The sequence below is a fragment of the Rattus norvegicus genome, chromosome X (assembly GCF_036323735.1).
Source record: "Rattus norvegicus strain BN/NHsdMcwi chromosome X, GRCr8, whole genome shotgun sequence".
Classification (NCBI taxonomy): domain Eukaryota; kingdom Metazoa; phylum Chordata; class Mammalia; order Rodentia; family Muridae; genus Rattus; species Rattus norvegicus.
This window is the reverse complement of record NC_086039.1, coordinates 88,627,781-88,641,816: the sequence shown is the minus strand read 5'-3', so window position 1 is coordinate 88,641,816 and position 14,036 is coordinate 88,627,781.

Sequence of the window (14,036 nt, the reverse complement as noted above, 5' to 3'; positions counted from 1 at the left end):
GATATAGCTGGGTTCTCAGGTAGTTCAATGTCCAATTTTCTGAAGAACCTGCAGCCTGATTTCCAGAATGTTTGTACTGGTCTGCAATCAAACCAACAATGGAGGTGTGTTCCTCTTTCTCCACATCCTCGCCAGCATCTGCTGTTACCAGAGTTTTTGATCTTAGCCATTCTAACTGGTGTGAGGTGGAATCTCAAGGTTGTTTTGATTTGCATTTCCCTTATGACTAAAGATGTTGAACATTTCTTTAGGTGTTTCTCAGCCATTCAACAATACTCACCTGCGAATTCTTTGTTTAGCTCAGAACCCCATTTTTAATAGAATTATTTGTCTACCTGCAGTCTAACTTCATGAGTTCCATATATATTTTGGATATGAGCCCTATATCAGTTGAAGGACTGGTAAAGATCTTTGCCCAATCTGTTGGTTGCCATTTTGTCCTAACCACAGTGTCCTTTGCCTTACAGAATCCTTGTAGTTTTATGAGATCTCATTTGTCGATTCATTATCTTAGAGCATAAGCCATTGGTGTTTTGTGCAGGAAATTTTCTCCAGTGCCCATGTGTTCGAGATTCTTCCCATCTTTTTCTTCTATTACTTTGACTGTATCTGGTTTGATCTGGAAGTTCTTGATCCATTTGAACTTAAGCTTTGTACAGGGTGATAAGAATGGATCGATCTCCATTCTTCTATATGCTGACCTCCAGTTGAACCAGCACCATTTGTGGAAAAGGCTATATTTTTTCCATTGGAAGGTTTTGGCTCCTTTATCAAAAATGAAGTGACCATAGGTGTGTGGGTTCATTTCTGGGTCTTCAATTCTATTCCACTTGTCTATCTGCCTCTCTCTCTACCAATACTGTACAGTTTTTATCACTATTGCTCTGTAATATTGATTGAATTCAGGGATAGTGATTCCCCTGGAAGTCCTTTTATTGTTGAGTACAGTTTTAGGTATTCTGGGTTTTTTGTTATTCCAGATGAATTTTCAAATTGTTTTGTCTAACTCTATGAATAATTAGACTGGAATTTTGATGGGGATTTTATTGAATCTGTAGATTGCTTTTGGTAAAATGCCCATTTTTATTATATTAATCCTCCCAATCCATGAGCATAGAAGATCTTTCCATCTCCTGAGATCTTCTTCAATTTCTTTCCTCAGAGACTTGAAGTTCTTATCATATACATCTTTCACTTGCTTGGTTAAAGTCACAACAATGTATTTTATATTATTTGGAACTAATATGAAGAGTGTCATTTCCCTAATTTCTTTCTTAAATTGTTTCTCTTTTGTGTAGAGGAAGACTACTGATTTATTTGAATTGAATTTATTTAAATTCTATACCCAGCCACTTTGCTGAAGGTGTTTATCAGGTTTAGTAGTTCTCTGGTGGAACTTTTGGGATCATTTAAATATACTGTCATATCATCTTCAAAAAGTGATATTTTGACTTCTTCCTTTCCAATCCGCATCTCTTTGATCTCCTTTTGTTGTCTGATTGCTCTGGCTAGGACTTAGAGTACTATATTGAATAAGTAGGGAGAGAGTGGGCAGCCTTGTCTACTCCCTGATTTTAGTGAGATCGCTTCAAGTTTCTCTCCATCTAGTTTAATATTGGCTACTGGTTTGCTCTATATGGCTTTTACTATGTTTAAGTATGGACATTGAATTCCTGTTCTTTCTAGGATTTTTATCATGAAGGGGTGTTGAATTTTGTCAAATGCTTACTCAGCATCTAATGAAATAATCATGTGGTTTTTATCTTTCAGTTTGTTTATACAGTGGGTGGTGTTGATGGTTTTCCATATATTATACCATCCCTACATAATGGGATGAAGCCTACTTGATCATCATGATCATGATCATGATGAAGTGGATAATTGTTTTGATGTGCTTTGGATTCGGTTTGCACGAATTTTATTGAGTATTTTTGCATCGATATTCATAAGGGAAATTGGTCTGAAGTTCTCGTTCTTTGGTGGGTCTTTGCGCGGTTTAGGTATAAGATTAATTGTGCCTTCTTAGAAGGAATTGGGTAGTGCTCCATCTGTTTGAATTTTGTGGAATATTTTGGATAGTGTTGGTATGAGGTGTGGTAGAATTCTGCACTGAATCCATCTAGACCTGGGGTCTTTTTGGTTGGGAGACTTCATTAACTGCTTCTATATGTTTAGGAGTTATGGGGTTGTTTAAATGGTTTATCTGTACCTAATTTAACTTTAATACCTGGTATCTGTCTAGGAAATTGTCCATTTCCTCCAGATTTTCAAGCTTTGTTGAATATAGACTTTTGTAGTAGGATCTGATGATTTTTTTGAATTTCATCTGATTCTGTTGTTATGTCTCCCTTTTCATTTCTGATTTTGTTAATTTGGATACACTCTCTTTATCCTCTGGTTAGTCTGGCTAAGGGTTTATCTATCATGTTGATTTTCTCAAAGAACCAGCTCTTGGTTCTGTTGATTCTTTGTATAGTCCTTTTTGTTTCTATTTGATTGATTTCAGCTCTGAGTTATCATTTCCTACCTTCTACTCCTCCAGGGTGTATTTACTTCTTTTTGTTCTAGAGCTTATAGGTGTGCTGTCAAGCTGCTGATATATGGTCTCTCCTTTTTTTTTTTTTCCTGCAGGCACTCAGAGCTATGAGTTTTCCTCTTAGCACAGCTTTCATTGTGTCCCATAAGTTTGTGTATGTTGTACCTTCATTTTCATTAAATTCTAAGAAGTCTTTAATTTCTTTCTACGTCTGGGTGTTCTTTCCTTATTTTTATTGAAGACCAGCTTCAGCCAGTGGTGGTCTGATAGGACGCATGGAATTATTTCTATCTTTCTGTATCTGTTGAGGACTGTTTTATGACCGATTATATGGTCAAGAAAGTATCATGAGGTGGCGAGAAGAAGTTATATCCTTTTGTTTTAGGATAGAATGTTCTATAATTATCTGTTAAGTCCATTCGGTTCACGACTTCTTTTAGTCTTTCTATGTCTCTGTTTAATTTCTGTTTCCATAATCTGTCCATTGATGAGAGTGGGGTGTTGAAATCTCCTACTATTATTGTAAGAGCTGCAATGTGTGCTTTGAGCTTTAGTAAGGTTTCTTTCATGTATGTACGTGCCCTTGTATTTTGAGCATAGATATTTAGGATTGAGAGTTCAGCTTGGTGACAATCCATAATTTTTAAGTAGTGTTTTTAGTATAGTAATTTATTTCCCATATTTCCAATTGTTGCATTTTTTAAATGGTCCTAATGTTCTTTTTATATTGACATGTAAATATTTTCCTTGTTCCTAGGAAATATTCTCAAATTTTCATGCTTTATAAAACAGAAAGATAAGGTTTATTGTTTGATTTGTTTAGTTTTTTTTTTTTTTTAATAAGGTCATGACTAACTTTGGGCTTACTATGTATACCTATCTACTCCAAATTAGTGGCTATCAACCTGACTCAGCATTTTTTAGTTCTAGGAGTACAAGTTTCTTGTAAAATTTCTGCTTTGGACTTAGGTAACTATTTAAAAAAAGACTATACCAATATATTATTATCAAAATCACACCAGATTAGCGGTTTTGTTTCTTTAGGTCAGTAAGAAAAACAAGATAGATTTAGGCAAAATAAAGTCAGGAAGCCAGTCAGTCATGGACTGACCCTGGGTTCCAACTGCATAGGAAACAATGAATAGCCTAGTAAGAGCACCAGTGGAAGGGGAAGCCCTTGGTCCTGCCAAGACTGAACCCCCCTTGAACGTGACTGTTGGGGGGAGGGCAAGAATGGGGGGAGGATGCGGAGGGGAACACCCATATAGAAGGGGAAGGGGGAGGGTTTAGAGGGATGTTTGCCTGGAAACTGGGAAAGGGGATAATAATCCAAATGTAAATAAAAACACCCAATTTAATAAAGATGGAGACAATTTTTTTTAAAAAGAACTCAAATGTGGCAGGAACTCAGAGGCATTTTTGCTAAATTACATAGGTTAGAAATCATTTTGCTGGGTGAAAAAAAAATGGAGCTATTGTACAATATTCTCGTTGTGTCCACAGTGATCTTTAGTCCTCTAGATTGGTGGTTAAGTGAACATATAGTACCTTAAAAATCAGTTGCTCTTCTTGTGCCATGGCTGGTTGACATCCATGGGAGGCCTGCCCTTTTCTGAAGAGAATTCTAGGAGAAGTGGATGTATTGGAGTAGGAGGCAGGCAGGAGAAAAAACTGTGGTAAGGATTTAAAAAAAATCAGTTGATAAAATTAAAGCGCTCATCTTCCTTAGCCAAAAACACCCCTTAATTCTAAATCTAATAATTGCTTCTTTTGGTAAACATCAATTATCTCCTTGTAAAATAATTAATGCATTTACTGGTTAATTTTTATTGTCAATTTGACATGAGGTAAAAAACACCTGGAGGAGACGTTTATTTTCAAATGAAGAATTACGTGGATCAGAATGGCCTGTGGATTGGTCTGTGGAATATTTTCTTGCTAGCTTATGGATGTAGGAGAGTCCAGCCCATTTTGGGTGGCAACATCCCTAGGCGTGTAGTTTTGACAAGTATCCAGTCAGTCAGCAACAGTCCTCTGTGATTTCTGCTTCAGTGCCTGTCTAGACCTCCGTGGTTGTAATCTGGACCTGTAAGATGAAATAAATCCTTTTATATCTGAAAAAAAAATTTTTTTGAGATGGGTGGGTGGCCCCATCCCTCAACTGGGGACCTGGCTATTTACAGGAGGTGGTCTCTACAGGTTGTATTTCTATTTTGTTGGGTATTTCAACTAGAGCAATTGCCATTGTCTCATGGAAGACTCTCATTTCACTGGAGTCTGGAACTTTCTAGTGGCTACCACAAGTTTCTCTTCCCCAACTGCTATATGTTTCTATTCAATTTCCTGACCTTCTATATTTCTTTCCTGTCCTTTCTAATACATGTTCCTGCCTGGTTTTTTCTCCGTCCCCTCCTCTCTCCCTCCCAGGTCTCTTCCCTGTTCTACATAGGGTTGAAGCATGTACATTTTGGTCTTCCTTCTTCTAAGCTGTATATGGTGTGTGTTGTATTTTCGATATTCAGAGCTTTTTGCCTAATATACACTTATCATTGAATACATATCATGTGTGTTCCTCACTGGGTTACCTCAATCAGGATGATACTTTCTCATTCCATTCATTTGCATGCAAATTTCATGAAGTCATTGCTTTTGATAACTGAGTTGTATTCCATTGTATAGATGCACCACAATTTCTGTATCCATTCTTCTGTTGAGGGACATCTGGGTTGTTTCCAGCTTCTTGCTATTATAAATAAAGTTGCTACAATCATAGTGGAGCATGTTTTCTTTTTATATGTTGGAGCATCTTTTGGGCATATCCCCAGTAGTTGTATAGCAGCATCTTCAGATAGAACTATTTACCGTTTTCTGGGGAACTGCCATATTGATTTAAAAGGGGTTTTACCAACTTGTATCCCACCAGCAATGAAGGAGTGTTCTTCATTTTCCAGATTATCACCAGCACCTACCAATGCCTAAAATTTTGATCTTAGCCGTTATGATTAGGATGAAGTGGAATCTCAAGGTTGTTTTAAATTACATTTTCCTGATTACTAAAGATGTTGAACATTTCTCTTTTCTTGGATATTTTATTCATTTACATTTCAAATGTTATCCCCTTTTCTGATTTCCCCTCTAAAACCCTCTATCTCATACCCTTCTCTCTGCTTCTATGAGGGTGTTCCCCAATCTGCCCACCAACTTCTACCTCACCATTCCGTTGATGCCAGATAAATCCATGCTCTGTTACATATGCAGTTGGAGCCATGGGTTCCTCAATGTGTACTTTTTGCTTGGTTTAGTCCCTGGGATTTCTAGGTGGTCTGGTTGGTTGATATGGTTATTCTTCCTATGGGGTTGCAAACCCCTTTAGCTCCTTCAACTCTTTCCTTAACTCCTATATTGGAGTCCCTGTGCTCAGTCCAATGGTTGGCTGTGAGCACCTACATCTGTCTTGGTCAGGTTCTGGTAGAGCCTCTCAGAATACAGCTATATGATGCTCCTGTCAGAGAGCACTTCTTAGCATTAGCAATAGTATCTGAGTTTGGTGTCTGCAGATAGGATGGATCCCCAGGTGGGGGAGTCTCTGGATGCCCTTTCCTTTAGTCTCTGCTCTACTCCTTTTCCACAGATTTCCTCCTGTGAGTATTTTTTCCCTTTTCTAAGAAGGATAGAAGTATCCTTATTTTGGTCTTCCTTCTTCTTGAGTTTCATATGATCTGTGAGTTGTATATTGTTTATTCCAAGCTTTGGGGCTAAACAACCAAAGAGCACACATGGAGGAACCCATGGCTTTAGCTACATATGTAGCAGAGAATGACATTGTCTGGAATCAATAGGAGGGGAAGCCCTTGGTCCTGTGACAGTTCATTTCCCCAATGTAGGAGAATGCCAAGGGTATTGAAGTGGGAGTTGGTGGGTGGGTATGGAGGAATCATTATAGAAACAGGGGGAGTGGGGAGGGCGTATGGGAGACAGAGCAAAGCAGATAACATTTAAATTGTAAATACATCAAATATCTAATAAAAATCTGCCACAAAAAAGAACAGTTTTAGTCTTAGTAACCAGTCATAGTTCAGAGAATCTTGTTCTGCATTCTACTCTGTACTTTTCCAGTTTATCATGATTTTTTTCATTTTTATGTGTGCTTCAATTTAAATTTCATCAGAAGAATCTTTTTAATTCATACCTCTAGCACTTGCATTTTTTTGGTATGTGACAGAGGTTTGATACAAACGTTTTTACATACTACATTAACTACTAAATTGATTAAAGAAAAAGCAAAACTTATAGGAACACAAAGATAATTTTAACTTTGAGATTAAATATTTGGCATGAGTAGAAGTCAGCAAATTCTAAAACATATTTAAATATACAGATATATCCAGAAATATTAAATTAATTTCACTCGAACAGTTTTGTTTTTGATTTTGACAGTATTTCACTATTCAGCTCAAGTTTGCCTGAGTAGGCTAAGATTTTTAAAAATCCACTTTAATAAGGGTTCTCAAATGCTTCCATTCTCCCTTATAGCCCACCATCCAAAGTTAGGGGAGATAAGATCATAAATAGGACAAGGGAATGTCGACCTGTTTAAAAGTACTTCTTTGATGTGATTACAATTTCCATTATCAGGATACCTGCAGTCTCCCCTAGAGATCAAATCAATCAATTAAGATAAAGGTTACCTACCAATCCCTGATATTCATCTAATGTGTTTTGTATTTGCCGGCAAGTTTACCTGGGCATCTCCATCATAGTAAATGGTAGAGACTCACATGCTGGCCCCTTGCAGAACAATATGTGTTTTGCTTTTGCATAGTATTTGAGTCTGAGCTAACATTCTTCAGAGAATCATAGGCCTTTACAACACAAAGAGAAATTTTGACTTCTTGTCTGGAATTTGTAATTCTCCTATGTCAGATACCAGATTGTGGTATTGCAGAAATATTCCACGTTCCTGAGTATATAGTCCTTAATTTTTCCATTTGTGAAACCAGAAATCAACATAATCAAGTAATGAATTATTGTTGTATTCTTATATCATTTATCTTATTTTTCATTTTTTCTATCTGCATATGGAAATATTATATTAGATAATGGTTTGTGATCTTTTCAAATTGATTTTCTGTTTCTTTTGGAAATGGTGCCAGGAAATATTTTCCACTGTCTGGAACAATTTAATATAGTTTGGAATTACTAAATTTGAATTTTGAAAATATTCCTACTAGTGAGTAGGTGATATAAAAGTAAATAAGCCACAGTCTATGTAATACAAAGCTTATAATCTACTTAGTGCATATATAAATTGATTATAAAATTTTATACTCATGTATTATAGTAAAAATCATAAGGGAAATATAAACAAGTATCCTAGGAAGAAATTATTCCTTCCTGGAGCTTTGAGTGAAGATCCCACAGTGTAGGAAAGTAATAATAATGAACTAATCTTTTTTGGTAAAGATGTAAGTGGTGTATGTATTTACAAGATATATATCTGTGTATGTGTGTGTGTATGTGTATGTGTGTGTGTGTGTGCTTGTGCATGTGTACAAGTGAATGAGAGAGAATGTGTTGTACATGTAGTATATGTGTGTATGCTGTATAAATGTGAGTGTCTATGTTCACACCCCCACATACACGTATACACACCTAAAACCTAGAGGAGAGCTTTGTCATTTTTCTCTATTACATCGCTGTATTTTCCTTTAAGGCAGGTTTTATCACAAGAATGGAAGCTAAATATTTTGTCTAGGCCATTGGCTATCAGCCTCCTGCAATCTGTCTCTGCCCCATACTGTTGAGGTTAGGTAAAAGTAAAGCATTTTCTAGTTTATTTACATTGTTTCTGCAAATGAAAACTTAGTTTTTCGTGCTTATACAATAAGCACTCTTACCTATTAAAACTTCTCCCTACTTCCACAACTTTCCCTTTTAAGACAGTATTAAGAAAAGTACTTGATATTTATTATTAATAAATAAGCACGAAATGAGGAAATAACTCAGTGGAAAAGGTATTGCCTACTTAAGTGTGAGGACAAGAGTTTAAATCCCTAGAGCTCATAAAAATCCAAGTACAGTAGCAAACATCTGCAATTCTAGCTATATTGTGGTAGGAAGCAATGAAAGGAGAACCCTCTATGTCAGGTTTCAAGTAGCTTGGGATGTGGGTGAAGCACAGCAAAAGGAACCTTCTACATTTAAGTTGGACAGATTTTCACTGACCTCCATATATCATATACATAACAATCATGCACATAGATATCACATACACATGATAAGTTAATAAATTTATTTCATGATTTGTAGTCCTAAAGAATCTCAGGCTTTTCACACATTCCTGTTTAGAATGAATATTATGGCCATCTAGACCTATAAACTTTAGCTGAAATTATAAATCAATTTTTATTGAAATGTGTTTCATACCATTTCACAATCCCATGAATTTTACTTTTTAAAGAATTCTCTCTTGCTACTTTTTGACTATTTTATTTGAATGTTCTACATAGCATATTTAATCACATCAATTACCTAATCAAATGAAGGACTTCCTGTTTACCTATTCCCATTCGAAATTGACGTCATTCTATTTTTCTTGACTCATGCTAGCAAATTTAGTTATGGCTGGTAGTAATGAAAAAGAATCCTTTGGGTTGCTTCAGTCCCTCTTAAAAGGGGGAACAAAATTATGTATAGAAGGAGACATGGAGACAAAGTTTATAGCAGAGACTGAAGGAATGGACGTTCAGAGCCTGCCCCACATGGGCACAAAAACTAGATAATATTGATGAAGTCAAGAAGTGTATGCAGGCAGGAGCCTGATATAGCTGTCTCCTGAGAGGCTCAGCAAAAACATGTCAAATACAGAGGCAAATGCTAGCAGCAAACCATCGAACTGAGAATGGAGTCCCTGTTAGAATTAGAGAAAGGATCAAAGGAGTGGAAGGAGATTTCAACCCCATAATAACAACAATACCAAACAACCAGAGCCCTTAGTGACTAAACCACTACCCAAAAACTACACATGGAGACAAACCCATGGCTCCAGGTGCATATGTAGCAGAGGATGGCCTTGATGGGCACCAATGGGAGAAGAAGCCCTTGGTCCTGCCAAAGATGGACGCCCCTGTGCAGAGGAATGTCAGAGGATGGGGAGTGGTTGGTTATGGAGAGGGAACACCCTCATAGAAGAAGGGGAAGGGGTAGAATATGGGGCCTATTACAAGAAAACCTGGAAAGGGAATAACATTTGAAATGTAAATAAAAAAATATCCAATAAAAAAAAGAAAAAGAATCCTGAAAATCTAATAAGCAGTTTAGTGAACTATTATACAATGAAAAAGGTACTTAACATATAATGTAGAAACTATTCCCTTGAGCAGTCCTATATAAATACCACCTTAGAGCCACATAACTCCTAGTTACAGATCCTTCATATATAGTGTTCAACAACTATGAAAACTTCAGATATTCTCCTCTTTGTGTACTGGTTAATTAACTGTGTTATACACATGTCAGAAAATAGTGCTTAGTAGTACATTTGAATTAACTGGAGCTCAAGAGCACATATTGCTCTAGTTTGGCACACCTGTTTGGTTCTAAGAATTTACATTAGGTAGCCCACCAACACTCAAAGCTCTAGTTTCATGGTATTCTTTCATTATTATTAATTAAATTTATATTTCAAATGTTTTCCCCCTTCCAGCTTCTATCTCCACAAACACCCCATCCCATCACCCCTTCCCTTTGCCTCTATGAAGGTGTTCCTCTACCCACCTATCCATTCCTACCTCATTTCATTACTCTAGCATCCCTCTATGCTGGGGTATTTAGCCTTCACAAGACAAAGGGACTCCCCTCCCATTGATGCAATCCTCTGCTTCTTATGTAGCTGGAGTCATGGATCCCTCTATATATACACTCTTTGGTTGGTGGTTTACTGCCTGGGAACTCAGGAAGATTCAGATAGTTGATATTGTTGCTCTTCCTATGAGGTTGCAATCCCCTTCAGCTCCTTTGGTTCTTCCCTTAACTCTTCCATTGTGCTGCCAGAGCTCAGTAAGATTTTTTGGCTGTGAGTATCTGCATCAGGTACTGACAGAGCCTCTTACACCCTTTTCTTGTCTCTATTGGTACTTGTACTTAACTACATACATACTCTAAATTTAAAATAAAATATAATGTCAAATAAAGAACTATGATGTATAAAATAACTTGGAGAGTTTTCTGGGAATCATTTAGTGAAAGTAGATTTCAAAGGGTCCATAATAAACACAGTTTTGATTCTATTTTAGAGTACAAAATGATAGTATGAGAATGGAACCCTGCTAGTAAGAGCAAAATACTTTTGGAAAAAGAAAGGAAGGCCATATCTCTTTCTTTTTTCAAAATGTGGGCATCATCAGAACCTAACAATGTTGCTACTTTCATCCTGGTCTTCTAGTATCCAAAACCAACAATAATAAAGGGCTGTTAATTAAAATGCTAAGTCTGTTAATATATTAGCCTAGCCAAAAGTGCCTAATAAACTATGACCTCATCATGAAAGTATTGTCTTTTCCAGTTTTCCATAATAGTAGTAAAATATAAGCAAATGTTGATGTAGTTTAAAGTTTGGGAAAATCCGTAGCTTGGGAAAATCGAATTGATGACTGGCAAACATTGCTTTGGATCTCTGGGAGGCATATCAATGGTTAATGATTAGGAATACATGAAAACACAAACTATTTGACACAATGAACAGGATGTAAAAGAAAACAAGAAGGGATCACTCTATAAAAATTCCCTTTGTGAGCATATCCTCAATAACTGAGCTCTAGCACAAACTCCTATTTGTTCTTAACTTAAGTCATGACTTACAAAACAAGTCATGATACATTAACCTTTATAGGGCATTTATCTAAAGCATAGCTCACACTTTAAAAATTATATAATTTTAGAGTTGAAGAATAATTTTAAGTTGTCAGGAAATAGTGAACAAATGGAAAGTTATACATTTGAAAGCAAAAAGTGGTTTCATATCCATCATAATTATGGTTAATATAAAACTATATATTGAAATAAATGACAGAACAAAACATACATAGATTGTATCCTTTGAAATGTGTTACCTTTAATCATAAAATAGTTAAATAGAAATAATCCTCTAACCTTGCTTCAGAGACAGGTAACTCTATGTATTTTCATAGGATGTCATGAATATCAGCCTCTTGAGATTTCGTTAGTACTGTATTACTTTTCAACAAGAACAAACAAATTTTCATTTTCCATGGTGTTTTCTAAATTGTGTGTCTTTTTCTGGTTGCCACAGGTTATTCATACTTACTTAAGGTCTTATAAAATATTGTTTTCTGATAAGTTTTAGGAAAAGTTTCTCATTTGTAAATTAAGATCTATATTTCCAATAGTCATTTTAGATAGAAAAATATGTTCATTTTCTTTCACTTTAACTATTGAAGAAGAAGGTCACATTCCAAACAAGCTTCTCAAACAATAACCAGCAAATTAGATAAGAAATGAGAACTTGCCCTCCAGTATTAGTGAAGACTAAGTATATTCATGTACGTTCATTTTCTCTTAATTTGCATGAGTATTCAGAAGCATAATTAGATTTTACAGCAAGGAGCTCCAGGGGCTACAGTAACTCTATTTTACTGCTCATTCTTTTACAGTGATAGAATGATAAATAGGAACTTATTTCCCCCTGATCATCTGTATACTATTAATGAGAAACATGGGAAAGTTCATTGCAAATTATAATACGTTTAATATTAATATTAAATATAACATGTTTAATTATATATACATATATTCCTTTATAAAAGTTTCATAGAGCATTGGTATGCCGTTGTAACAAAACTCGTAAATCCTATCACCAATTCTGTGAAACAAAGAATATTTCCAAGTCCTATCAATACCACAATCATAGAGCACTTAAACTTTCAAATACTTGCAGGTTTTAAAGTAAATTCTGATAGAAACTCTTGAGGTGAGACTTGTTAGTTCATTAACATATACACTTTCATGAAAATTTCATATTATAATAATGTACAATATCAAATAGTCCACTCATGGCACATCTCAGCAAGGTCTGTAGACCAGACATTCTTGCCACTATTTCTCTGCTTGGCTGCTTTTCCTGGATTTGCTAGACATGATTTGGATGCCTAGCAGTACATTCTTGTAGACTTCTAGTTTCACTGTCTCTCCCCCACCCCTGCCTTCTGGTAGAATTCTTGCTTTCTTAGTGTTCTGTGGAGCATCATCACCATTATTCTCACAGAATTTTGATCATTCTAACACCATGTCCAGCTCTGACTGCTGCAGATTCTTCTCAGAAGTGTAGGTATCTGAAAGTGGTACATAGTTTGATGTCCTGTTCTTACCCTGTGATTCTCCCAATTAATTTATTTGTTGCGCACATTGTGAAGAAGGTTTAGCAAACTACAGCTGCAGTATACCTCATCCAGGCAGCTATTTCTTTCACTGTTCTGAAGCCTGTCAAAGGTTCCTAAATATCAGCCTTGCAACTCATAGTTGCAGGCCAGATGTTCTCTTCCCATAAGCAGTAAAATAGTTCAAGGAGTCCTCTCTACAGGTGTCATGATCCCTGAAGGGGTCTACTTGGGCATGTTTTAATTTGATTTTGCATTTTTAATCAAGTGAAGCAAGATGTTGAAGGTATGTTTCTGATGGTTTATTTTCAATGTTACATTTCAGATAATAACAGTAATATAAAAATAGATTGATGAAATAGAGAAGCAAAATACTTGGGTCAGTAAGGTTAAACATGTCTGCAAATAGGAATATTGAAAAAATCAGACACAAAGAAAAGCTAATAGAAAGGTTGTTGGAAAAGTGATGTTGAAACTCACTACATCAAAATCCACTTAAAAATGTAGCAGATGTGCAACTCAGTTTTGATGTGGGTCCCAAAAACCTGGAGCAGGGAATAGTATTAAAGATGTTGCTTGTCTGTGGAATACATTCCCCTAACTGAGCTACCTTGTCTGGCTTTAATGGGAGAGAAAGTGTCTAACCCTTATTTGCCAGGGTTATGGAGCACTCAAAGGAGCTCTCTACCCTCCCAGAAGAGGAGGAGGTGGCAGAGGGACTGTGTCAAGGGGACTGAGAGAGGGAGCAGTGATCAGAATTTTAACATGGTATATATAACAATTAGAATGGATACAATATAAAATGAAGGGGAAATAGTAGGGGCTAAAGGATTGAGTGGGGATGGGTGGAAGAGAGAAATTAATAATGCACCTACAAACACACACAAACACACATACACACACGTGCACACACACCATAAATAATGAAAAACAAGTTTTATTGACATAGCACAAAATAAATAGTAATTAATTTAAAATTTGAAAACTATAAATGATTTGTGAAGAAAAATGAAGAAAATATAAAAGTTTTGCTATCTAAATACGTAAGTACTTGAAAGTGTAGACACCAGTATTTAAATTGATACAAATGCTCAATAGATTTTATA